Consider the following 24375-nt stretch of genomic DNA (forward strand, 5'->3'; position numbering starts at 1 on the left):
GGACAAGGTGACCTGCCCCCAGTGAAGAGCCGCATGGAGAGTTACACAACGCCGGCACGGCCGCCCTTGGCTGCATGCGCGGTGCACGCTCCGATCGACGCGGCCCCGGCCGCCCTCCGACATCCCCGCGGGGAGAGAACTTTGCAAGTGGCGTAAATGCAAGCACACGTGAGTGGGGGGGCCCTGCTCCTGCTCCAGTGTGTCCCCCCCTCCCAGCCCTGGATGTCCCACAGCGGTCCCCAGCGATGGTCAGGGCTCACCAGCATCCCGCTGTCCCCTGGCTCAGCTGTGCCGATGGCTGGGGGGTCGGGAGGGCCGTGATGGTGCTCTGCGGAGTCGTAGGACGGGACAAGCACCCACCATCAGCACCCTGCCGATCCAACGCAGCGGCTTAGGCAGTGTGCGGCCCCGACTCAGGGATTGTTAGGACATCAAGGACCAGCCAGTAGGATGCAACGAATCCAGACCTGGGGGCTGTGACACAGGATTAGGACAAGGCAGTCGGTGGCTGGAGGCAGGACCTTGGTTTTTTTGAACTTGTCATTTAATGATGGCCATGACCCAAAACACCCCTTCAAGCCTTTTCCAGCGGAGGAAGAAAAATCACCCTTCTTTTCTGTTGGGGGTGGTAAACACTTGCTGGTCCCACCAGCGCTGACACCAGCAGCAAGAGCCCTCCCCTTAACACAAGGTGCAGCAGGGATGCTTTTGTCCATAGAGAAGGGGAAACTGAGGCACGGTGGGTGGATGGGCCCGAGCACAGGGATCAGCTGCAGCTCATGTCATCGCCTTTCCCCCAGCCTGGCCTGGCCCGAGTTCGAGGTATTTATAAAGCCGATAAGGGAGCAGAAAGAATTTTCCAAATGCCAAAGTTACGTAACCTCTCCTCGTCCTTCACGGACATCGTCTGTAATTACAGGCTCGGTGGGACAGGGAGACCTCCATGGCGGGGCTCGTGGGGGGCACCACTCCCGGCATCACCCCAAAGGGCTTCACCCTCCTCTCCCTCACCATGGCGGGTCCGCAGGGGCAAGCACCAGCCCGTCCCATCCCCGTGGGACCCCGTCCCTGGGGAACACTGGTGGCATCGTGGCCGGTCCCCCTGGCCTGCGTGGAGGACCCCGGGTTTTTGGGTGGCTGCGGGTGGCTGATCCCCCCGGGGTGCGCACGCCCCGCCAGCCCATCCCGGCACGCGCTGGATGTCAGAGCAGATGACAGCCCGAACGCGGCTGACATTGCCATGGAGACTATCAAAGGCTGCTGCTGGGACGACTCGTGCGGAGATGCTGCACCAGCACCTGCCCCCACAAAACGCTGACACACATCCCCACCCCCCCCCCCCGAGCGACTGTGGGCCCTCCCTGCCCTCCACCAGCCCCATTTCCACCACTTTTTGCCCCATGACACCCTCAGGCAGCTTCCGAAACCTCGTCCATCACCTCGCAGTTGCCTCCAACTCCACCAGCCGTGCCTCAGTTTCCCCAGCCCTGCGCTTGCTGCCTGGGGGGGGATGGTGTCCCCTCCCTGGGATATTTTTCTCTCGCCCAACTTCGGCCAAGGCAGCGGAGTTGGAGGGAGGCTGAGCGAAGGCTCCGTCGCTGTGGCAACCCGCCGCGGCCGTCTCCAGGCGACCGCCCAGGGATGCTGCAGAGCCGCTCCGGAGGCAGAGCGAGAAGGACCATGACGGGGGGGTGGGAAAAGGCATCCATAGGGATGTCAACCTGCCCCTCCACTCCCCTACCAAAACCGCAGCCTGGATCACTGCAATGAGGTGTAAAAACACCCCCAAAACCAGCCGCTGACTAGACTCTGGCAGCCAGCTGAGAACTGACAAACTCGTGGCACCCCAGGCCGGCTGGCAGCGAAGGCAGCAGGATGCTACCCGTTTCAGGGACACCTGCAGGGCTGTGGAAATAATTGCTGGTAATAAGCCCGTTAGCCTCTTAACCCTCATTAAGCGGCTTAGGGGGACAAGCGCCGTTATACGCAAACCCGGAGGTGGAGAAGGCCCTTGTCAGGGCAAAGGGGTGTTACTGCTGGGGTCGGGACCTCAGCGGGTGCTTGGGGGGTGTCACAGGGGGCACAGCTCCAGCCCTTCCCCCTCCAAGCTCCCCTTCTCCATCCGTCCCCTCCATTGCTCTTTGCCAGCCAGGCCCATCGGCAGCTCCCGGCAGCGCTGAGCAGCGGGCAGGGATGGTGAGGATGGGCTGTCACACCCGTGTGACGAGTGTGGGAGGTCTCAGCCGCAGTCACGCTGGCGGGGGGAGCGGGGCGGCTGACAGCGAGGGGCGAGGGCCCGGCCAGCGCCCGACACCGCGGCTGGGGAACGGAGCGGGATGCTTCTAATCACTCCCGTTGGAAAAGGTCCCATTTTTACATTTGCTAAATTAAAGGATGTCAGAATCTGATGCCAAGCCCAGGCTCCCTCGGAAATTTAAACTAATGACAGCGAAGAAAATGAGCTGAAACCAGAGCACAAGTGCTCCCACGTTATCCAGCCGCACCAGCCACGACCAAGGCAGGGTTTAGCTGGCAGCTTGCAAAGCACCAACCATCACAAAAATCTCAGCTTTTTGACCCAAAATTCAACTGTTCCCACCCTGCTCAGTCTGAAAGTGCATCGCTGGCAGCCGGGCAGGCTGGGCCGCTGTGGCAGGGTCCCTGGTGAGACACCTATCCTCCTCCAAGGGCAAATACCTCCTTCTTTGATGGATACAGCTGCTCTAGGCAACGGGGTTTCCACCAGCACGGGGTGGAACTGGGGAGAGCAGAGTGGCGAGTGCGATGGCCGCATTTCTCCAGATCTGGTGATTCCTACAGCTGGCTCCGTCCTGCCTGGCCCCACGCCGGGGTCCCGGCACAGCTCTGGGGCTGCCGGCTGCCTCACAGCCCCTTTGCTGCCCTCTCCGCCATGGAAATACCAGGGCTCAGGCGAGGGTTTCGTTCCCTGGCACTCTCCGGGCTCTGCTGGGGTGTTTTTGTGCTGCAGCTGAGCAAAACCACAGGGTGGTGTTGGGGTTGGTTTTTTTTTTTCCATTTATAATTTTCTCCGCGAGATAAAATTAAACAAAGAAGCCCTTCTGAGAGCAGTGCGAGGAAGGGAGCCTGCTTTCCTACAGATGTGCGTGTCCTCAGCGATTACAACCGCCAAATTAAGCTTTCCCTGTGGCTGGGACATTTACACGATCCCCCCCCACTGAGTCTCCTGCGGTTTCCCTGGTAGGAGACTGGCTCGCTCTGCCTCTCCATGAGGTCATTACCCAAACACCTATTTTTCACAAAAGCAGCAAAAATGAGAGGTTTTTTTTCCCTCACCTCACCAAGTTGCCATCAAATTAGGATGGTCTTGAGCGTGAGGCTAGGAGTGCTTGGCAAAGCAGCGTGTGCTGGTGGAGTAGAAGAATAGGATGGGATAGGATAGGATAGGATAGGATAGGATAGGATAGGATAGGATAGGACGGAACGGAACGGAATGGAACAGAATAAGATAGAATAGAATAGAATAGAATAGAATAGAATAGAATAGAATAGAATAGAATAGAATAGAATAGAATAGAATAGAATAGAATAGAATAGAATAGAATAGAATAGAATAGAATAGAATGCGGCTGTGCATCTCCCAGGGGATGGGGCTGCCGAGGAGGGGCAATGCTGTGGTTCAGGAGTGGGGAGGGGACTGCTGGCTGCAGCCCCCAGACCCAAGAGGAACGAGCATGGCATAAGACTTGCGAGCACAGCTAAACTTTCCAACTTCGTCAGGTCCGGGAGCCGGCGCAGAAGCCATTGCCATAGCTTTGCAGACCACCGGTGGGGATTGTAGCACAATCTGGACCACGGATCTATGCAAATCCCCAAGGCAGAAGTCTTTATGGAGGCATATGACAACCGAAAAAGAATAGCGCTCAGTGCTCTACTCCCACACGCCACCCCCCAACTTCACCATCATTTAAATCAGTCTTAAGTTGGAAGAATTCAAATCAACACTGTCGTCACAGAGCCAAGCAGAGAGGTGACACAACTTGGTTGCTGCCAGGGAAATTACCCCCCCTGAGACTCCAAACCCATCAGCCCATCACTTTTTGAAGTCCTATCGAGGAAAACAAATGAACTCGCAACCCGCTGCCCCCAGCCCTCCTTCCCCTCCGGCCAGGGCTGCCGGAGAGATTTCCAACCAACCTTCCCCTGGGGATCAACAGGAGGGGGAACGCGGGGAGAAAAAAATATCCAAGACATGCTGCTGAGGCTGGAGAGCCACAGTTGGAAAAGAAATCAAGCTCCCAAAGAGAGAGATGCCAAGGAGAGATGTTGTTCCTCAGAGAAACAGGACATTACTCTCCGAGGGGGAGGAAGGGAGGAGGAAGGCTCGTACCACCTCTTTCAGCTGCCTGGTGTAGGTGCTCAGGGGCTCCGTGCACGGCAGCCTGCTCGAGCTGCTTGTCCCCGCTGTGCGATGCTGCGGACACAGATGGCATCACAGCTACTGACTTCTTTCTGTTGTGTTTTATTTTTTTTTTAATTTTTTTACCCTAAAAGCCCATTTTCAATATGGGGGAAAGGTTGTTGGGTTCTGTTAGCAGCCAGGCAGATGCAGAGCCGCTCTCCGGGCTCCTGGAGACCTCCCAGCCTTCCTGCACCACATGCTCAAACCCTCCGTGGTCTTAGGGAACGCGGCTTGGCATCAGCAAACTCCTCGGGGCTCATAGGGGAGTCACACAGGGAAGAAGCTGGGGGAAAAAATGGTACATTGCTATTGCCAGAAACGCCCAAATCAGGTCCCAGTCCAGTCCAGGGGGTGAAGGATCGGCCGTTCAGATTTTCCTTGCACAATCTTTTCGGGTTGCACGAGCAGTGGGATCGAGCTGGAAGCAAGCAGGGGAGATCGTTTCAGTGCACTCCTGGCTGCTCCCCTGGAACCGCCCAATCTGGCCAGTTCAGCAGAATTTCTGCAGCAGGCGGTTCCTGCAGGAGGTTTTCTACCTGTGCCCTTGGGCAAAGCCCCGACAGCCTCCTTCGCTGGGAACAAGCTAGCTGCCTCCTGAAGGCAGCACCTGGGGAGGCGGGAGGGAGAGGGGACGGGGAGCAGAGCTGGCCCCACTATAAATAACCCCACGGAAAGGAAACAGGAGAAAAAGCAGCAAACAGAAACCGGCAAATGCAGAGAGGTGGGTTTGGCTGCGGGCACTCGGTGCAAACAGCTCCTCATGCTCCGAGTGACCCCGTAGAATCGGGCGCAAGAGAAAACGGGATCCATCGCAGCTCAGTGGAGCAGGATCCAGCCCGGCCATCGCCTTGCTGTGAGCAGCACAGGGAACCAACCCAGAGCACTGGGCAGGGTGTGAGGTGTGCAATGCACAGTTGGTGTCGAGACCTCATCAGCTCTGCTTCATTAAAAAAGATAAAGGTGAGAAAGGGGAGAGTTTAATTAAGGAGGGTTAAATTAAGGTGCCCGTTGGACCATGCCACCACAGCACTGGCCTGGTTTCTGGCATGACCAGCACTGAACACCCAGCGATCCCATCCCCAAAGTGCCAGCAAGCTGTGAAATAGCCTGTGCTGAAGGCAATCGCTGTTTGCAATCTGTGGTCCCGCAGAAAAAGAGGCAGAAAAAGCAACTTCTCAGAAAAGAGGAATTGCAGAAGCTCGGTAAGCATGGTGGCCAGCAGGTCACAACCGGCGGTGCTGGAGTGATTCATCCTGAACAAGCTGGATTTAGCCAAACTACCCTAAAATAAGGCAGGGAAAACATACCCTACTGATGCCGGCCGGGTATGAGCCCACGGAAGCGATGGGGCCAGCGGAGAGGAGATAGAGCGGGATCATCCCCACCGCTGCTTTCCCCTCCGCCTCCAGAAAAATGAATGAAAAGCTTCAATCCCAGCTCCCACATCTGAATACTCTACCGAAACGCATTAAATAGACTTTATTTTTTTTCCTCTTGTCCCAGCCCATCTTCCCGGAGCACACTGGTCCCTGTCCCCAAGGGCTGCCGGAGGAGCCGGGGACGGGGCACCGCTCCGCAGCGTCCACTGGACTGGTTTTCCCTAGAAAATACTCCGAGCCGCTTCAATTTTTCTTGTGTGTAACTTATGATTAAAGCTGAGCAAATAATTCAGGGCAAAAGCTCCAGCAACAACATTTTGCCTTTTCATTTTCCGCTCTCGAGCTGCCTGCAATTTTCCCAGCGCTCGCGGATGATTTAAAGACCTGTCTCTGGATGGGAGCGCCGTGCTGCGACGGCGGCTGCGAGTGTTTGATGGCCCGAATCTCACGTGCGCGGATAAGGACACACCGGACACGTAAGGATGGATGAGCCTTTCCCGGTACCCTAATTAGACGAGCAGCATTTGCAAGTGGGTTATGGGATGTTTTTCTGCATTTGAGACCTGCAAATGCTTCGTGCGGAGTTAACGACCGCCTGTTCGTTAGGCTCGGCTCGGTGAGGGCTTCGCTTTACGGCTCGTCATTTTTCCAGCTGACGGTACCAGCCCAGGCGCAAGATTCCCACAGAGCCCCCTCGTTCCCAGCCCCTCTTTGCACCCCAAAGCATCGCTAAGGCCACGGGGAAGACGTGGGGAGGATGGGGCCGCGGGCAGAGCCACGGGGCTGTGGGGCTGCGACGGCTCTGACCTTCTGGCGCCGCGGCCGTCCCAGGCGTTGGCTTCCTCGTTAGCGGAGAGGTTAGGGCGAACGGATCAGCTCCCCGCGGCGCTTGTGGGACACGGGCTGGCGAAGGCAGCTCGCCCCGACGCTCGGGCAAGCACCAGCTGATAAAAAAGCAAGGAGGGGAGAGCTGCGCTCTGGGTTTGCGGTGCTGGAGTGCCCGAATCAGAGGTCCTCATGCTCGGAGTAAGAGCCTGTCCCCCCCCAACCCTGTCCGTCTGTCCCTGGGAACCCCACGCTGGGGTAAAGCAGGGTCCGTCCCCGAGGCCACGCAAACTCCCTACTCTAAGAGATGCCCTCAGCCCCTTTCCCAGAGGACACCCACTGCTGTCACCCCAGACACTCATTGGGGGTGTTGAAGGGGCTGACAAAGTGACAACCACGTCCCGTTCGGAGACCCAGCCTCGGAGAAAGGAACCGCTCCCAGGTTTGGGCAGGGCGGCCGCTGCCACCCGGGTTGGAGCAAGCCAATGACATTAGCCTCCTGCTGTAAAGACCCCCCAGAGCAGCTCGTGCATGGGACAGGAGCCATTTAATGCCCCCCCCCAGCACCCAAAAGGGACTGGGGCCACTCTCGGGGCCACCCCAGGTGACCGAGCCTGGGGCTCCATTAAGTCCCTGCTGGAAATCCCTCTCCAGCCGAAAGGCTTTCTCCTCCCGTTGCGTAATTGCACTTTGTTGAGCAAACCCAGCCGCCGGCGACGCGTTTTCTCCAGCACCACCGCTCTCCCGCAACATTTTCCTTATTCCTTTTACTCACTCTGGACGGCCAGCGAAGCACCAGAAGGAAAGAGAGATAAACCCAACACCCATCCCGCCCATAAAGCAAAACTCTGGGTGAATAAAGGGGGGAAGAAAAGCAGAGAGTAGTGTCAGGTGCCTCTCCCCAGTCCATCCCCTCCCGGTTTGCCTTGTGGGGGTTTGACAAAAGTGCTTTTCGGCTGACAAAATGATTACAGGGTGCCGAGACAGTAAGTTGCACATGGATTTCTTTCCTGCATTCCAAGCAGGGCAAGAGCACGGCTGCAAAAGCAGCTGCACCTCTGGGGGGGTCGCAGTGGTGGGGGAGAGGGGAGGTGGCAGGAAGGGGGGATATTTTTGTGGGATATTTTCTGCTCGGGGAAAAAAAATCAAGGAGAGCAGGTGGGAGCGTGAACGAGCGTGCGAAGCCCGCGATGGAGTGAGGATGGGTTTGGGAGGATGCTGGTGCCGGCGTCCGGACCTGCTGGAGGTGGGAAGGGGAGAAGCTGGAGCCGCTGCCCCACGGAGCAGGGTCAGATCCTGTGGCCTTGCTGCGAGGCGGCGGTCCGGGCAGCGGCAGGGCTGGGAGCGTGCGTGCAGCGTGCGTGCATCTCCCCGGTGGGAATCAAGACCGACCGGGGCAGAGCCAGGTGCCCGGGTGCACTCGGGCTCCCCGCGCCGGCAGGCAGTGGGCGCTGGGCAGGGGGGGGGAGGAGAGGAGGATTTCAGCTCCAAACTCAATCTGTTGGAGAACTTGGCCTGCTCCCCGTCAAGCTGAAAATAGCACATATGTAAGGACGTGCACGCAGTGCTGGCTGTGTCCTCGCCGAGCGCTTCCTTCCTGCTGCGCTCCACGCAGCATCCCGGCCCTCCGCCTGCCGCCTCCGGCCCCCCGCAGCCCCCGCACCCCCCCACGGGGGCCAGGTCTTGGGCAAGGGATTTTTTTTTTTGGCTCCTTAGTGCATCCTTATTTCGGCAAAGCGGTGCACGGACGCGGAGCTGGAGCCCGGTCCTTTCACCTTCAGCTGCTTTTCACGAGGTTCGTTCGGCGGCAGCATCCCCGTCGTTATCATCTGGATCGGGCGAGGATGAGTGCGGCTCACGGCGGGAGCTGAGCTTTATTAGAAACAGGCATCTGGCTCCAGCCTCCCCGCCACTGCCTCTGGCCGGGACTCGGGCTCGGGATGGGGCCACGAGCACACACACGAGTGCCCAGGCAGCTGCGGTAGCAGGCGGGGAACCTCCATGAGTCCCCGTTTCCCCAGATTTTATCTCCAAACCCCTTATTGGCCATGGGAAAAAAAAAAAAAGACATCGTCTTCCTCTGCAGGGGCACGTGCTGCCCGGCCGGGGTCGAGCCCCAGCTCTCGGAGGGACGCTGAGCTAGCAGAGTGTGCGGCAAGCTGGAGGATGGAGATAATCCTGGCAGCAACCAGACCCGATTCCTTGTAGCAGAGAAGGAAGAGAAGAGGCCGAGCTCCCCACGGGCATCGGCACAGGAATAATGGGAGAGCTTTGCCGGGACATTGGCCGCAGCTCTGAGCAAAGCTGCTCTCCTCTCCCATCCCTGCTTTGAATTCCCCCTAAAGCAACGTCCAGGACAGGTACCCCAGGAGACACAGGGTTTCTCTCAATGAGGCTTACGGGGTGATAGCCGGGGGATGTAGTAAGTGCAAAAAAGCAGCTAACAGCAGGGGCTGGGGAGGGACACACCAGTCACCGGCATGGCACATCGTGTACGGTGGAAGAGGGTCCGTGTGTGGGCTGTCTGGTGCTCAGCGTGCCTGGGGTGCACGGCACGGCCGCTGCCGGATGAGCCCCTCGCCAGAGGAGCGAGGGCAGCCCTCCAGCCAGGCAGTCCGGTGTCTCAGGGCACGGCCCCGCACCGGCACCCCGCAGGAGAGGCATCGCCTGGTGACAGTGCATTTCCCACCCCAATTCTCCGCTCTGCCGCGGTGTTGCTTTACGGCGACAGCTGCCTCATGCTGCAGAGCCTGGCTGGGGATGGCAGCTGGGTGCCAGGGGACATCACCGGCTGGGCAGGGACCAAGCGCAGCTCTAACAGACACTGCCCTCCGCAGAGCACCAAAAATGCACCTGAGCATCGCCAAAACCCCACTGCTTTCCGCCGGCCTCTGAGGAACGGCATTAGCGAGCGTGTGGTATCAGCTCTCCTGAAACAAAGCCATTGTGGTCGAGGCAGGTTCCTTATTAATTCTTTCCTCTCTTTAATTTCAATTTTTTCCTGGTTCCCTTTCCAATTGGGTTGGGTAGAGGCCCCACCACGGCCAGCCTGTGTCCCTGTGGCGCGGTGCCACTGGCGTTCTCGCTCCGTGGCATAGGGACGTGATGGGTGGCTGCATTTGGGGTCGATGGTGAGCTCAGAGGCAGACAACAGGAAGGGAAACCTGGATGGGGCCGAGACCCCCGAGCAGAGGGGAAAGGGAAGGTGGGGAGCACCGAAATAATGCCCTGGGGCTCAGTGGCCAGGCAGCAGGGTGGTGGGGATGCACGGCCGGGTCCTGGCCCCGTCCACCTCCCAGCTGGGAGGATGGAGACAGGGAACTGCCACTTCTTGAAAGTGCATCGTCTGGTGAAACATCCCAGCTTCTCCCCAGACACTGCCCTTGAGGACAGACCGCAGGGAATGGGGTGGGACAGGGCCCCGTCAGCACCCGCAAAACCCACCCAGCGATTGCCTTTCCCTCCTCTGCCAGCAGCACCCGCCTCGGTCACCCATCACCGACACACTCCCTTGCACCCTTGTGTCCCCTCATTGCCCTCATCCCCCAGGACCCTAAAAAGCACCCCTTCCCCCATTACATCCGCATCCTTCGCCCCTGCAGTCCCCTCCAGCGCCAGCCCTGCAGCGCCCATCGCCATTGCTGTCATCGACGTGTCCCCAGAGCCCAGGGGACGCTGGCGTGCAGGGGTCCCTACGCAGGGGACAGTGCGTGGGTGCTATATGGCCCCGGGGGGCTCCTGCGGCACCCACCTGCCCGCCCTTACATAAACTGCCTGGAGCCGGGGCTGTTTTCGTTTGTGTTGCCTACAGCGCTGCGCTCTTCAACTTTATTTGCATAACAAATAATTAATAATAATTAATGACTGGGAGAACGGTGCAGATTGCCAGATTTTGCTAATTAGTGAACAAGCATCGCTGCAAAAGCGAAGGCAGGTGTCACGCGGGCCCCTCTCCCTGCCGAGGGTGGGCTGTGGCCACGGACGCAACGGGGACGATGGCCCCATGGGACTCGCAGCCCTTTTGGGGAGGAAGAGGAGGAGGAGGAGGAGGCAGCAGCGCTGCTGGTGGTGGTGGGATGGGTCAAGGGTGCTCGCAGGGTTTCGGCTGGTGCCTATGAGCGGGTGCCTCGACGCGGCCCCGCTGTGTGCCCGCATGCATCGCACGGCATCCCACACCCTGCTTTCTTCGTGCACTTATTAGAGCCCAGGACAACACTGCTTAATTGTCTGATGATGGCACCGCTCCACGTAATTAATGGGAAAACCGGCACCAGCTCCTTAGAGAAAAGCCCCGCAGACGAATGGTGCCGGGGATGTTCTCCCCCCCCGGGCCCCTGGCAGGCAGCCCCTCACCCAGGGAAGGGGGGGCTGGCAGCCCCAGACAGAGCAGGGAGGCTGGGGGTGACCAGCACTCCTGCTCGGTGACACTTGGGGTGCAGGGTGACATGGCAGCCACTGGCTGGGCCTCACACAGCTGCAGATGACTTGGGGCTTGGGAGCACCGAGCATCGCAGGGAGGGGACAGGGAAAGGGAAAGGGAAAAAGGAAAAAAGGAAAAGGAGAAAAGGAAGAAAGAAAGAAAAAGAAAAGAAAAGGAAAAAGGAAAAGAAAAGAAAAATAAGAAAATGGAAAAAAATGCAGGCAAAGGAAGAGAAGAGAGGAGAAGAGAGGAGAAGAGAGGAGAAGAGAGGAGAAGAGAGGAGAGAAGAGAGGAGAAGAGAAGGGAAGGAAAGGAAAGGAAAGGAAAGGAAAGGAAAGGAAAGGAAAGGAAAGGAAAGGAAAGGAAAGGAAAGGAAAGGAAAGGAAAGGAAAGGAAAGGAAAGGAAAGGAAAGGAAAGGAAAGGAAAGGAAAGGAAAGGAAAGGAAAGGAAAAAGATCATACTCTCTCGTCTTTGCTCGAGCACTGCCTGCTGTACCACACGCGAGCATATGTGAGCACACGGGATTGCTGAGAGCAGGGGGGTGCTGGGGGAGCGATGGACAAAGCCCCCAGACCCGGCTGGCCAGAGCAGCCCTTGGGGAGCAGGAGGCTTTCCTCGCCAGGAGAAGAAGGGGTGCAGCAGAGCTAAGCCTTCTCCCTCTGTCCCCTCCAAGAAGCCCTTCAGGTCCCACTCGCTTCCCTGAACCCTTGCAGCAGCCTGGGCAAGCCCTCGGTGCCGGCACAGCCCTGGTGCTGCTCAGCATCGCTCCCGCTGCAGCTCCAAAGCAGCCCCTCACTTTACACCACTACGAGAGCAGAGCTCTGTGTAGTCACGCTTCGCTGGCTCTCCTCTATAACTGTAATTCCTTTGCTTTGCTGAATTGCTTCCCCTTCAGCACCACACATAATCCATTGCACAGTAATTATACGGGAATTTTAATATCTGATGCACTTATAAGATGCACTTAATTCATCAGCCCCTTTAAGTACATTGTCATTACAGCCTTCAGCACAGTAGGAAGGATGACTCGCTGTCAGATGGAGATTAGCTGGCCCCCGTGTGTAATGAGTTGGAGGGCGTTCTCAGCCCAGCTGAGAACCATGCTGCCAGATCCAGCCTGGGTGCATCCAAGGCTGGGGAGCAGGACCCCACCATACCGCATGTCCCGGTACCCCCCGGGAGGATTGTCAGTGCCGGGACTTCCCTGTGCTGCTGCGGAGGTGAAGGGCAACAGGGTCCAGAGCAGCACCCGACCGCCTTTTCCCAAACGTCCGAATCACCCGGCAGGGACGGATTTGGCACTTCAGAAAAGAAGGCTCTGATCTAGCACTGGCTGCCCAGCACTGAGGGAGGTTTATGCCTGCAATCTGAGCCCCAGGAGGGTCCTCAAAGGGCTCCCCGAGGCGAGGGATCCACATTTGGATCCCTCCAAACCCACGAAGAAAGTAGCTGCTCCTGAAAGCTTATTTTTCCTGGCATTTGTTTCGGTGGCTCCTTTCCAGACACGTCCTAAAAGGGAACCAAAGGCCTTTGAGCCTCTTGCAGCGAGCACAATGCAATGATTTTCCCAGCCCGGGCAGGAGGGATGAGCTCACTGGCGTCCTTGGTTCCCCCCAGCTTCGGGGTGCAGGGTCCTTGTGCCATGCACCACTGGCACTGGGGCTGGCCGGGGAGGGCAGTGGGCTCGGTGGCATGCTTGGGGTCAGCTGGGCTTTGTCCCACCGAGCCCTGGGAGAAACACGAGCTGAGTCTGGGAACGGGGGGCAAAGGGGGGAGAGGGAGGTGGGGGTCTCAGGTACTTGGTCCCTGTGGGGAGTCCTGGCTCTCACCGGTGGGTGACACCACCTTTTCACACTGGGGTCATAGTGGGGGTTCCTGCAGCACTGTGGTGATGCCCACAGTGCCCTGCCAGGTGCCCTGCAGGGGGATGGCACCCATAGGTGGTGGCATCTGCCCCCACTGAGGCCACCTCGACATGCCATGAGACACCATGGAGCTGCAGCCCAGCTGCCGGTGGCACCGGGTGACCCGCACCCATGGGGTGAAACAGGGACCCACCAGGTCCCCACAGAGCTGGGTGACTGCTGGGACAGAGCCTGGCCCCTGCATGCCTCCAGTCACAAACCCTCCTCCTGCCTCCGGCGAGCCATGCTGGAGCAGAGCCGTGCCGGAGCAGAGCCACGATGACATTTCAGCAGGAGGGGGACACTCAGTGAGCACCACCTCTAACCCCCCAGGGTTGCCACCGGCACCCTGAGCCCACCCACAGCCCTCGGGCTCCTGGTGGATGCTGGTGTGGGGAAAGCTCCTGAGCGCACCCCAGCATTCGGCAGCCATCAGGCACGGTGACGTGCTAGCCCCCCAGGAGACCCCAGCCTCAACACGACCTGGCAGCAAGGTCTCTCCCCCAGGCACCCCCTCTGACACCCTGAAGGACTCAGCTGGGGGCAGGAAGGGTTCTGTGGCCAGCCTGCTGTCCCCCCCTGCCCCATGACACCGAGTCTTGACATGAGCAACAAGCTCCAGAGCTGCAGCTCACTGGACCGAGCACCAGCAGGTCCCTGCGCCCGTGTGCCAGATCCAAGAGGGGACACTGGCTCCGGAGGCAGGGACCAGGGCGTCTTCAGCCCGGGGTTATGCGAGGGGCTGGCAATGTCCCATGTCCTCCTTCCCATCCAGAGGGACCCTGGTACCTGCTCCCCACGGGCAGTCACAGCCCCCTGCCTCAGTTTCCCCATCTGCACAGTAGGGCTATGCTCTCCGGGGAGGGTAGAGATGGGAGCATGCCTGGCAGAGGATGCCAGCAGGGTCTCTAACCTGACCCCTCCCTCAGGACCGGGGCAGGGTTTGCTTTGCTCTCCCCCTCCCCAGCCCCTCCTTCCGCAGGGTGCTGCTACCCAGGTGGGATTTCGGCTCCCAAGGTCACCAGACGGATGGGGCTGGGGGCAGACACCCTGGTCCTCGTGCCCAGCCAGCCCTGCCAGCCACCCCTTCCAGGTCCTGCCCACCCCCTGGGGCTCGCCTACCCCCCAAGTGTCCCCCTCCCTCCCCGCTCTCCCCAAAAAGCAGATATCCAGGGCGATGGGCTCCGCGCTGCAGCTCTGCCGGTGGCACTGGCGGCTGAGCAGAGCAGACTGCAGCACGGCCGTTACATAAGCCCGAGCCAGGCTCAGGGGATGTAGGACACCGGAGTTGTCCCCCAGCCCACCCAGGGGCTGCCACCCCCACCCTGCCCCAGCCCCGGGGCTCGTGGAGCATGGGGGGGACCCCCCACTGACTCAGCCCACACTTCAAGGGGTGCAGGGGGGCTTGGGGTGGCCCTGGGGGTTGCTGTGGCCTTGCCATGGGGCACATGGGGGGGGGGGGGGCAGAAGCGGGGGGACAGAAGTGTGCGGGAGGGTTGTGTTGCTTTGGGGCACGGAGTGGGATGGGCGATGGGGTGGGACAGGGCTGGGAGGTGGTGGGTGCTGCACCCACGTCCCACTGAGTCCTTCTGGAGCCCTCAGCCACAACTTTACCAGGGCTCAGCCATGCAAGTGAGAGCGCAGGGACAGAGCCGGGTGGCCAGGCTGCAACCCCTGGGTTGTGCCTCCCTCGTGGTGACTCACGGAGCGGGATGAACGCTGCCAGGCAAAGGATCCCGGCCTCTCTCCCAGCCTGCATCCTCCCGTGATGGCTACATCCCCATCCCTGCATCTCCAGAGGGGCAGCATCCCTGGGGAGAGCCTTCTTGGGCTCAGCATCCCTGGGACAGCATCCCTGTGATCATCCTCCTTGGGATCATCATTCCTGGGAACAGCATCCCTGGCGTTAGCATCCCTGGGACAGCATTCCTGTGGTCATCCTCCTTGGGATCATCATTCCTGGGAAGAGCATCCCTGGCATTAGCATACCCGGGTCAGCATCCCGGAGGAGATCATCCCTGGTGCCTCCAGCGCAGGATGGGGAGCCAGGATCAGGGCTTCCCGGAGCTAAAAGGGAGATCCTTCCCGCACGGGTCAGCCCCAGCATCACCCATCTGCAAAGCACCCGTGCCCGGTGCTGGTGGCACGGCGAGCGGGCAGGCAGCGCTGGCAGCACCGGGGCTCCCCCAGGACCAAGTCCTACCTTGGCTAACGGATGGGCAGGGGCTGGCAGCATCCCCTGTCACGGCATGGGATGGGGACAGAGATGGGGAGCCCATGGGCCCCCCGAACCACGTGGCTTCTCTCCGGCTTTCTGCCAGGCGTAGTCAGGATCTGGCCATTTCTGTTTGGGGGTGGGGGGAAAAAAAAAAGCCCAGGCTAAGTCTCCCAGCAATAGGAGATACCAGAACAGGGAATTAATGTTAATTAATTCATAATGACGCTGAGATAGTGATACCAGATGCTTCAGAAGTCCAACGGGGGAATCTGAAAGAGCTTTGCAAAGAAACGTCGCCCACCGGCAGTCCTTCCTCGCCGCAAGCTGGGAACGAGGGAGTGAGCTGGGACCAAAGGACCAAGCCAGGACAAGGGAACAATCTAGGAATGAGCCAGTAGCAGCGAAAGGGGTGCATGTCCCAGGGCGGTGACAGGCCCACAGTCACCCAGAGCTGTGGGGACAGCACTGGGACCCTCCCAGCCGCCTGCCACCCCACTACCACCTTTCTCCTTCCCACCCCAACTCAGAAGTTAGATTGGGTTGGGGTGGCAAGGCACCCTCTGTGCTCCACTCCCTGGGGCACAGGGGCTCTCTGAGCCCCTTCATGGTCTTTTTTCCCCTCCTTTCCTCCATTTCAGGCACACTGGGTGTCAGGCAGTTGGACGGGTGGGTGCTGGGGCACCCGGGAGCCCGCAGAGGGGATGAAGGGACACGTTCATGACCTGGGACAGGGACATAGGTCCTTTGCCAGCCTGTATCCCCACGCTTGGAGAACAACTCTCAGCTCCTGCAGCGAGTCGGCAGCAGGAGGAACGGGTGCAAGCTGGGCTGGTTTCTCCCTTCTCGTCCGCGAGAGCCAGCCCTCGCCCTGCGCTGTCAAACCCAAACCGGGCTGGACCTTAACCAAGCGGCGCAGAAGAGCCTAGAAAGGGGCTTGAGTCCTGGTGCCACCTCTCCAGGGCTGGGGACCCCGGAACAGGTGCCAGGAAAGATAAACCATAAACTCTGCAGAAAACATGGAAAACCCCCTGGGCTTGGAGCCATTCACCAGCCCGGCCCCCCCGGGCCGTTGGGGGGGGGGGGGGGGGGGGCGGGGATTGTTCTCCCCCTGCAGTGATACAACAGTGCCTGCACCAGGAGGGGACACCCAGAAACGGGGGCTAAGGGCTGAGGCCACACGGGGCCTGGCAGTGGCAGAGCAGGACGGCACAGCATGGCCGGGGCACGACGCAGCCCTCACTCCTTACATAAGGTGCCCGCTCTGCGTGCCACGCACCTGAGCGGTGATGGGAGAGGGGGACAGATCCGTCCCCCCAACAACCCCTCGTCGCGACGGTGCTCCCGCTCTTTCTAGAGACCCCGGCCCCAAAACTGCCAACCCTTTCCTCTTTGCCACCCGCACAGAGGCTGGGTGAGGCTCCTGCCTCTTTCACACATTTACACCCTAAAACCCGGTGCCAACTGGGAAGAAAATGCCGGGTTTGAGCTCGCCACGCTGTTCCCCCGACAGCTCCTCCGAAGTTTAACTGCAGTGGGGAACAGTTCCCACCACGCTGCCGGTGAAGCAGCCCCTGCAGCCTTGGCCGGCCGGTGGGGAGAGGAAGGGAAACCCACGGCGAGCCGCGGCCGTGCCCGGAGCATCACGGAGCACCGCGGCACCGGGGGGAACACCACCATCCCACCCCGGCCGGTCCCGGGGGATTCACCGCATCCCCCGGGGTCATTTCAGGGCTCAGAAAAAAATCCACCTTGACTTTGTAGGTAAAGCAACTCTTTCGGGTGAAGAGCGGCGGAGGCAATGCAGGATTCCAAAGTGTGTCGCAGATCAGGGGCAAGGAATAAAGTGGCCTTTCGGGTGCCTTCGCCAGCAAAGCCAGAGTTTTACTGAGCCTGTCTGGTGCGGATGGGAACCCTCGCTGTTATTCCAGGCCTGAAAGGAGCAGGCGAGGATTTTTTAATTATTTTTTTTTTTAGTCTTGTTTTCACCATTTTCTGGTGTCTTCGTCACTTTGTGCTCGCACAAAGGGAATTTCACCTGCTGTTCACAACAAAAGGCCCCAGAAAGTTTTGCGAGCGGAGAGAAGGGGACGAGGGGAAGGAGCTTTATAGCAGCAAAACAAGTTGTTGCAGGGTTTGGGTTTGGTTTTTTTTTTCGCAGTGAGCTGTAAAACATCCCCAGCTCTTCAGTGCCTGCGGGAGACCAGGCACCCGCACGCGAGTTCCCGGCATCACCCCCACCCTGGGAGCTGGGGGTCTCGCAGCCCTTTGTGAGACTGGGGTCCATGTGGGGTGCAGAGGGGGCCATGGGAAGGCAACGGGATGGCTTCCCATCCTTCTCGCACGCCAGCAAAGTCATCGCCACGCTTTCTAAGAACAAGCAAAGAAAAAAAATCCAGCCCTCGTCTGCTGACAGCACCGCAAAACAGGTGGTTCAAAATCACGAGGGAGGGGGAGAGAAACCCCCATTTGGTGATTTTGATATTCGCTGCAAAACGGTCTGGGAACGAATGCTGCTAAATACACACCATTTTCCCTCCAACACTCTTCGCTCTATAATTAAGAGAGGCTTCTAAAAATACAAACAGCCTCCAGCGCCCGGAGAAGGCATGCAGGTGCTGCTCACTGGAGGCACTTTCGCACAGCTCATTTTCTGGACAATTTTACTAGCCTGGCTCGCTCTCCGCGCCGATACTATTACAGTGATGCAATTATGCTGCTGCTGCTGCTGTCGTTGTCGGCTTGCTTTGCTTTTTTTTCCCCCCCTGCGCTTTGCAGTTTGCCTTCGACGCACACACCCCCCCCCCCCCAATCTCCCGGCTCACCCCAGGCGTGCTCCCCGCACCGGCAGCTGGGGATCAGGGGGGACACACGAGCGTGCGTTGCACACGCGCGTGCATCCACATGTGTGCCCATGCATGGGGGCATGACCCCGCACGGGCATTGCCAAAAAGAAGCCGGCGTGCGAAAGTTTTGGCCGAGAAAGCCCGCTGGCCGGGGGGAGCGAGCGGAGGCGAGCGGGAGCCCTGAAGCACTGGTGCTCCCCAAAAGGCAGCGGCAAACCCTCGGCAATGGCCACGGAGCGAGGGGGCCCATGGCATCGGCACGGCGACGGCGGTCAGCTTTCCAAAATCCTTCCCCCCCTCCCAGATCTGGCGTTTCGGGCACGGGGGTGAGGGCCAGGAGGTGAGGGGGGGCAACTTCACCGGCGAGGCTGCCGCTGCGAAACTTCCCCGTCTTATTTCTCCATTAGGGCTGCAATAGGTGGAAGTGATTGACTCACTATGAGACTGCTGTTTTTGCCTCTGACTTGGGATTAAGACGGAGCTGGAGGAGCAGAGGAGCCGGCAGACGCCCGAGCCATCACTTACCTCTCACTGCATCCAGCCCCCCCCCGGCCGTGGGGCTGCGGGTCCCGGAGAGTTAGCTGGCGAGGGACCCCAGATCCACTCGGGTTTCTCCCAGAACTGACGTTCGGCTGCTGCTTCTTAGGCACAGACCCAACCCCTCCATTCCAACCACAGGGAAAAAAAATATATCTCTTCTTGCAAAAGATTTAAACACCAAAAAAAAAAAAAAAAGAGGGAGATTTAAAAAAGCACAACCCACTCTTTTCTTGGGTCGTTTTCCCCCTGCCACCCCCTAGAGAAAAAAAAGAAAAAAAAAAGATAAATCCCAGTGACCAAGAGATCCAGACTCAGGTGAATTTAGCTTCAAACTCCCTCTGCGCTTTCAGAGCCTTCACCCTCAAATGGGCTCTGGAAGATGCTGGGGGACCCATCGTCGCCAAAGTGTCATCAAATATCCTTCGGGCTCAACTCCGCTCCTGCCCGGGGAGGGTGGACTTCTTCCCTGCTCGCTGCGCGCTGTGGAGTTGGCAGGGACCTGCCTGCTTCAGCCTCAGCGTGGAGGGTGGGTGGGTGGGTTGGTTGATGTGGGTTGGTTTTCTTTTTTTTTTTTTCTCTCTCCGCTCTTGGTTTTCTCGCTATCTGATCCTGAGCGAGCGCTGCAGCTTGCCGCTTCCCTGCTTTCCCCCCCCCAGCTCCCAGCCTTTTGACAGGGAATGAAACACAGACACCCAGTGAGACAGGCTCCGGCTTCTACAAAGCTCCACTCCCTCCTACCGCCTTTGTCCGTGAACAGCAACTACTCCAACTCTGCCCGTAGACACAAGTGAACCTCTGCATCAGCACTTTCCTAATGGCTGCTTCGCCCGAGTCCTTCGGCCCTTCTTCTTCCTCGCTTCCTCTCCTCCACCTTGATGGCTTCCGCTTGCTTTTTCAAGCCCGATTCCGACAGCCACAGCCACGACGAAGAAACGACCCTTTCCCGATGGATCCATCTCAGCTCCCCCGCACCGGCTGCTGCGGTCGGGGGGTTGCGGCCCCACAGTCCATCACCATCCTTTCTGGGCGCCTTCCATGAAAAATCGATGGCGGGTACCGCGTCCCCGGAGGCTTCGCTCCACTTTTGGCTGGTTTAAGGGGCAGGGTCTGCGTGTGCGGAGAGGAGCCGGGGGCAGAGGGAGGGCTGGGAATTGAAGCCACTTCTTTTTATTGCAGGCGGGGATTTTTTATTTATTTATTTATTTAAGATTGATTGGAGTCCAAGTTTGTTTCTTGGTGGTGAGCGTTATTTTAAGCCGTTTGGGAGGCTTTGGGTGTCTCCAGGTCACCCTGTCCTTATAACAGCGAGGCCTTTTTGGAGAGGGTCGAAGCGAAACCCTGCTCCGGCAGCCTTTTCCCCGCCGCGGAGGGGAGCGGGCGGCAGAGGGATGCTGCAGTGGGCTCACAACCCCGGCTGGCTTCCAGCCAGAGCGAGACGCGAACCAGCCACCATCTGTAATTTTTGCTAGACTTCCTCCGCACTCCGTCACCCGCAAGATCCCAGGGCGGCTGCCTGCTCCTTATTTGGGGATTCGCGGGCTTTGTTCAAAAAAAATCGCAGCCAGGAGACCTCCAGGCTCGGCAGCAAAGCCTGACACTGCTCAGCTTGGCTGTCATGCAGTCAGCAGGTCACATGAAGACCATGAAGCCCCCCAGCACATGAAGAGTTTGCCTCGCCCACACACCCCATGTCCCTTTTGCATCGCCTCCCACCCCTTCCCAGACTTCTCCTCACTCTTCTTCATCTCCCACTCCGGGTTTGGGACCAGCGATCCCTCTCTCTCCCCTTGGGTGACTGTCCTCATCCCCAGCTCCCATCCTCTCCGGCGATGGATCATCATGCTTCCCCCCTCGCTGCTCCCAAGCACACCCCACATTCCCGAGCACCTCAGGGGGATGCTTGAGGCGCTGCCTCCTCTCCCCACTACCTCGCCCCATCTCACCCAATGGCACCAACCCCACAAATTCTGAATTTTAACCAATACTTTGAAATCCCCTGATGAAACGTGCTGCAGGGCAGCAGCATGGCTAAACCCCAACGGATGCTCAGCTACATGGGGATTCGGGTTTTGCAGATCAAAGGGGACACCAGCCCACGTGCTGGGCATGGTGGCCATGAGAACAACCACCCAGGGAACCGAGGGGTCAGCATCCTGACCCCCAAACCCCACGCCCTTCTGCATGTTGGGCAGCCTTTTCACCCTGGCTTGCTCCTCTCCTGCCATCCCATTGCTCATGGAAATCTTTCCATATCCCCCCCAGCCGGCGATGCCAGCCCCATGCTCCACAGCTCTCTCCAGTCCCTCCAGCAATAAATATAATTAACGTGCTGGGCAGCCTGGAAATTGGCTACAGGGCTGGGCTGGGTGGCTGGCCAGGGGCCAGGGCCGGCAGGGAGAGCAGCTGCAGGGTCCCCAGCCCCGAGGTCCCCAGCCCTGGCCCCCTCTTTCCTGCCGCTCCCCGGCACGGGGCTCCGCTGGGGCAATTTTGAGCTGCACGAGCAGGGTGTTTCTCCAGCACAGCAGCGAGAAGGAGGTGTTTGGGGATTGCATACAGGGGGAGATATGGGCACCCTGGGGGGCTGCAGCCCTTCGGCCGGCTGGGAGGGCGGGATGGAGCCAGAACTGGCAGCCAGCACTGGCGAGGCTGGTGTTCCCATCACCCGCCATACTGGTGGCTTACTCTCACCCTCTGTTTGCTATGGAAAGGCAAAGAAATAGCCTGAGACTTCCATCCGGGCAAGCCTCAGGGTTCACTCAACCCACGAGGCTCCCTATGTTTTTGCCATTGGCTCCAGGCACCGCTGCCGCAGGGCTGTGCAGAGCCATGGGGAAGCCCATCGCCCCCCGCACGCCCATCTGGGGGTGCAGGACTGCCGCCCCACGGCCCCGGTGGGCTCTCAGCTGAGGAACAGCTCAGGGCAGGATACGGCCTCACCCTGCAGCCAACCCAGCTTTGGCCCTTCCCTTAGGAGCCATTGAAGCCAGGGAAGGAGGGCGAGAGGGCGAAGCGATGGGGTGCACCCAGCAGGGTCTCTGGCAAGCCCCTTCCCGACGCCTGCAGCACGGCTGCGCGGGGCTGCGAGCAAGTCAGCGCAGAGCCATTAGTGCTAATTTAATCAAGACGGATGGCCCAATTGGAGGGCTGCCGCCCATAAATCCCGCGCTCCCGCTGCATTAGTGTCAGGGCTCCTGGAGGAAGAGGCCGAGGGGAAGGCGAGGGGGGAGCGGGGATGGGGAAACGTGCTAAGTCACCCATCCTCCCAACGTCACAGGGCTGCTCGGACCCGGTGCCGCCACCCAGGCGTGCTCCCCATCCCATGGTGAGGAGCCTGGTCCACCATCCTCCAGCCCCACCAAAAGCCCAGCCACTGGAGAAGGTGGGATTTTGAGCAGTTTGGTTTTGCTGAGCCCCAAAAGGCACCAATCCCCCACACCCAGGCAGGGTTTTGCTCCCGTGGGAATCTCCCAGGCTTGTTCCAAGGGGGTTTGCAGCAGGAGGAAGGCAGGGTGCTGGGGAAAACAGCCTTGAAACCCCACAGTGCAATAACTGGGACTGGAAAGTACAAGCTGAGAAAGACCCAAGGCTGATGGATGCAGCAACCACCCCAGAGCCCAGCTGAGATGCCCCAAACTCAAGCCATGCCAGCCTGCTGCTGGACATCCCTGTGGGGTGCCGGTCTGGCTCTCCCAGCACCGCGCTCCCTTCCCACTCCTGCTCCTAGAAAGGCCATTTTCAGGCTCTGGGTTGCCATCTGATGACCAAAAGAGCCGTGTCACCCCATCCCCATCCTCTGGGCATGGGCAGTGGGAGACACATATGCCCCTGCTCTGCACAAGCTGAGTCAGGAAATCATCTCTCATCTATCAAAGTTAAAAATAGCCATTATCTGTGCCCTTAACATGCCTTGCCCTCGACTCTTGGGCCGAGCTGGCTCCCATCTCACCGTCTGCCAGAGTGCTGAGGCCATTACGCTCCCAACCGAAAAATCAGGCATGGGGAAGGAACCGGACGGCTGCCGCCATCTGCTTCGGGCGCCGGCATCGCCATCAGCATGGGATGCCGGCTCTGCCAGGCCAGGCTGTTGGCTGGCACGGTGGTGCGTAAGGCCAAGTCCTGGTGGGTTTCGGGAAGACAATGGGCCAGGAGATGCAGTGCACGGATGGGAGGATGGCGTGGGTTTGTGGGCATCGCTTTCGCCCCCAGAGCGCTCATGGAGGCTGCGTGGTTGCCCAGCAAGGGAGAAAACAGAGTTGCTGACCTGGTGCAGAAGAAAAAAATACTTGTGTGATAGGGATGGGGGTTTACTGGGGGGATCTCAGCCTGGGAGAGCGGCAGAGGACATCAAGGAGCAGTTGGATGGTGGAGAGATGGATGCTCAGACCCAGTCTCCATGTCCAGCGCATCTCAAGGGCTACGCCAGCAGCTAATCAGCAGGGAGAGCAACAAAAATAGCTCAGGGAAGCTGAACTCAGGGCACGAGGAGCGATGAACTGTGGCACTGTCGTAGATTTATCTGGAAAAAGAAGAGCGCAGATCCCTGCACACCTCTGGTTTCTGGCTGTACTTCAGTGCGGCCGGGAGGGAGGGCAGGGAAGGAGCCGGACTGCCGGCAGGAGGAGCACAGCAGCCGAAGCCAGCGCTTGTGGTGCTTTTATGAGACCGAACGCAAGGTCCTGGGGACCAGAAAGTGCTGACAGGGGCAAGAACAGCCCACCACCACGCAGGGGTACGGGGCAGCTCTCCATGGGCTGGGTGCGAGCAGCACCGTGCCCAGTAGGTCCGGCTCCCCAGGCTCAGCACTTTGGTATCCGCTCGCCTGGGAGAGAAGAGCAAAGGGCAGGGACTGGGCTTGAGGAACCATCAGCCAGGAGCAACAGCCTGTCCCATGAAAAGCCACAGAGCAGATGAGCCATTTCTCTCCCAAAATGACTAGCACAGGGGAACAAAAAAAAAAAAAAAAAAAAAAAAAGACATTTGTATTTCTGCCAGCCAACAAAATGAGATGCCACTTGTAGCCAGTGAAACTCTGCAGATTTTGCTAATAAAGGATTGCACCGTCCAGCTTCCAGCTGGATTCCAGCCCCAGCCATGACGCGGACACTGGCAGCATCAGCCGTCGCATCCCAGCACTGTCATCCCTAAGTGGGCCGGCCCCGTGCCACGCCATGGGTTCAGGCTCGCTGCAAACTCAAGAGCTTCCCCGTGGTGGGAACACAGCTCCCACGCTGAGGTTTGCTCCCACCCTCTGCATCCTCAAGTTTGCCGTGGGGACCATGCTGCTGGGATCGCACCCTGTCCCTCAGGAGACTCTAACACATCTCAGGAAATTTTCCCTTTTTATTCAGTCTAATTTCACCCATTAGATCTTGTTTCAGCAGGGTCCCAAGAGGATTTCACTCCTCAGCATCCTCCTCTGACTCTTCCTCCGCTTCTCTTCTCCCTCATATGCACACCGCTCGCCTTGGTGAGGCTGATCCTTGCTTGTCACGAGCAACGCTGGCCCCAGCAATCATTTCTTCCATAGAACATGACCCTGCACTGCCCCATTTGACGGCATGTACATTTTCCACCTGGTCATGACACTCTTTTTAGGATTCAAAGGTGCAGGACCCTGCCTCACTGCATGCAGAGGCCCATGCCACATCTGTGGGACAAACACTTGAGGAGACCTTGGCCAGGCCATTACATGGTGGCCACGGATGGGAGTCTGGTCCTTATCTGCAGTTGAAGAGCAGAAAAAGAGCCAGTTTTGGAAAACCACATGCCCTCAGCATGCCACCACCCCAAGATTAGGCCAGAGA

At 59.0% G+C, this 24375-nt stretch overlaps 1 protein-coding gene across 1 annotated transcript in view; it reads right to left on the reverse strand.

The window, feature by feature from the left end:
- The window catches only part of KCNJ12 (potassium inwardly rectifying channel subfamily J member 12), a 32882-nt gene extending 13252 nt beyond the window's left edge, over positions 1–19630 (reverse strand). Inside the window, exon 1 of the mRNA XM_075436720.1 lies at positions 18557–19630. The gene's annotated coding sequence lies outside the window, so the exon portion shown is untranslated. The remainder of the gene's footprint in view (positions 1–18556) is intronic.
- Positions 19631–24375: the final 4745 nt, after the last annotated feature.

The sequence above is a fragment of the Opisthocomus hoazin genome, chromosome 15 (assembly GCF_030867145.1).
Source record: "Opisthocomus hoazin isolate bOpiHoa1 chromosome 15, bOpiHoa1.hap1, whole genome shotgun sequence".
NCBI lineage: Eukaryota > Metazoa > Chordata > Aves > Opisthocomiformes > Opisthocomidae > Opisthocomus > Opisthocomus hoazin.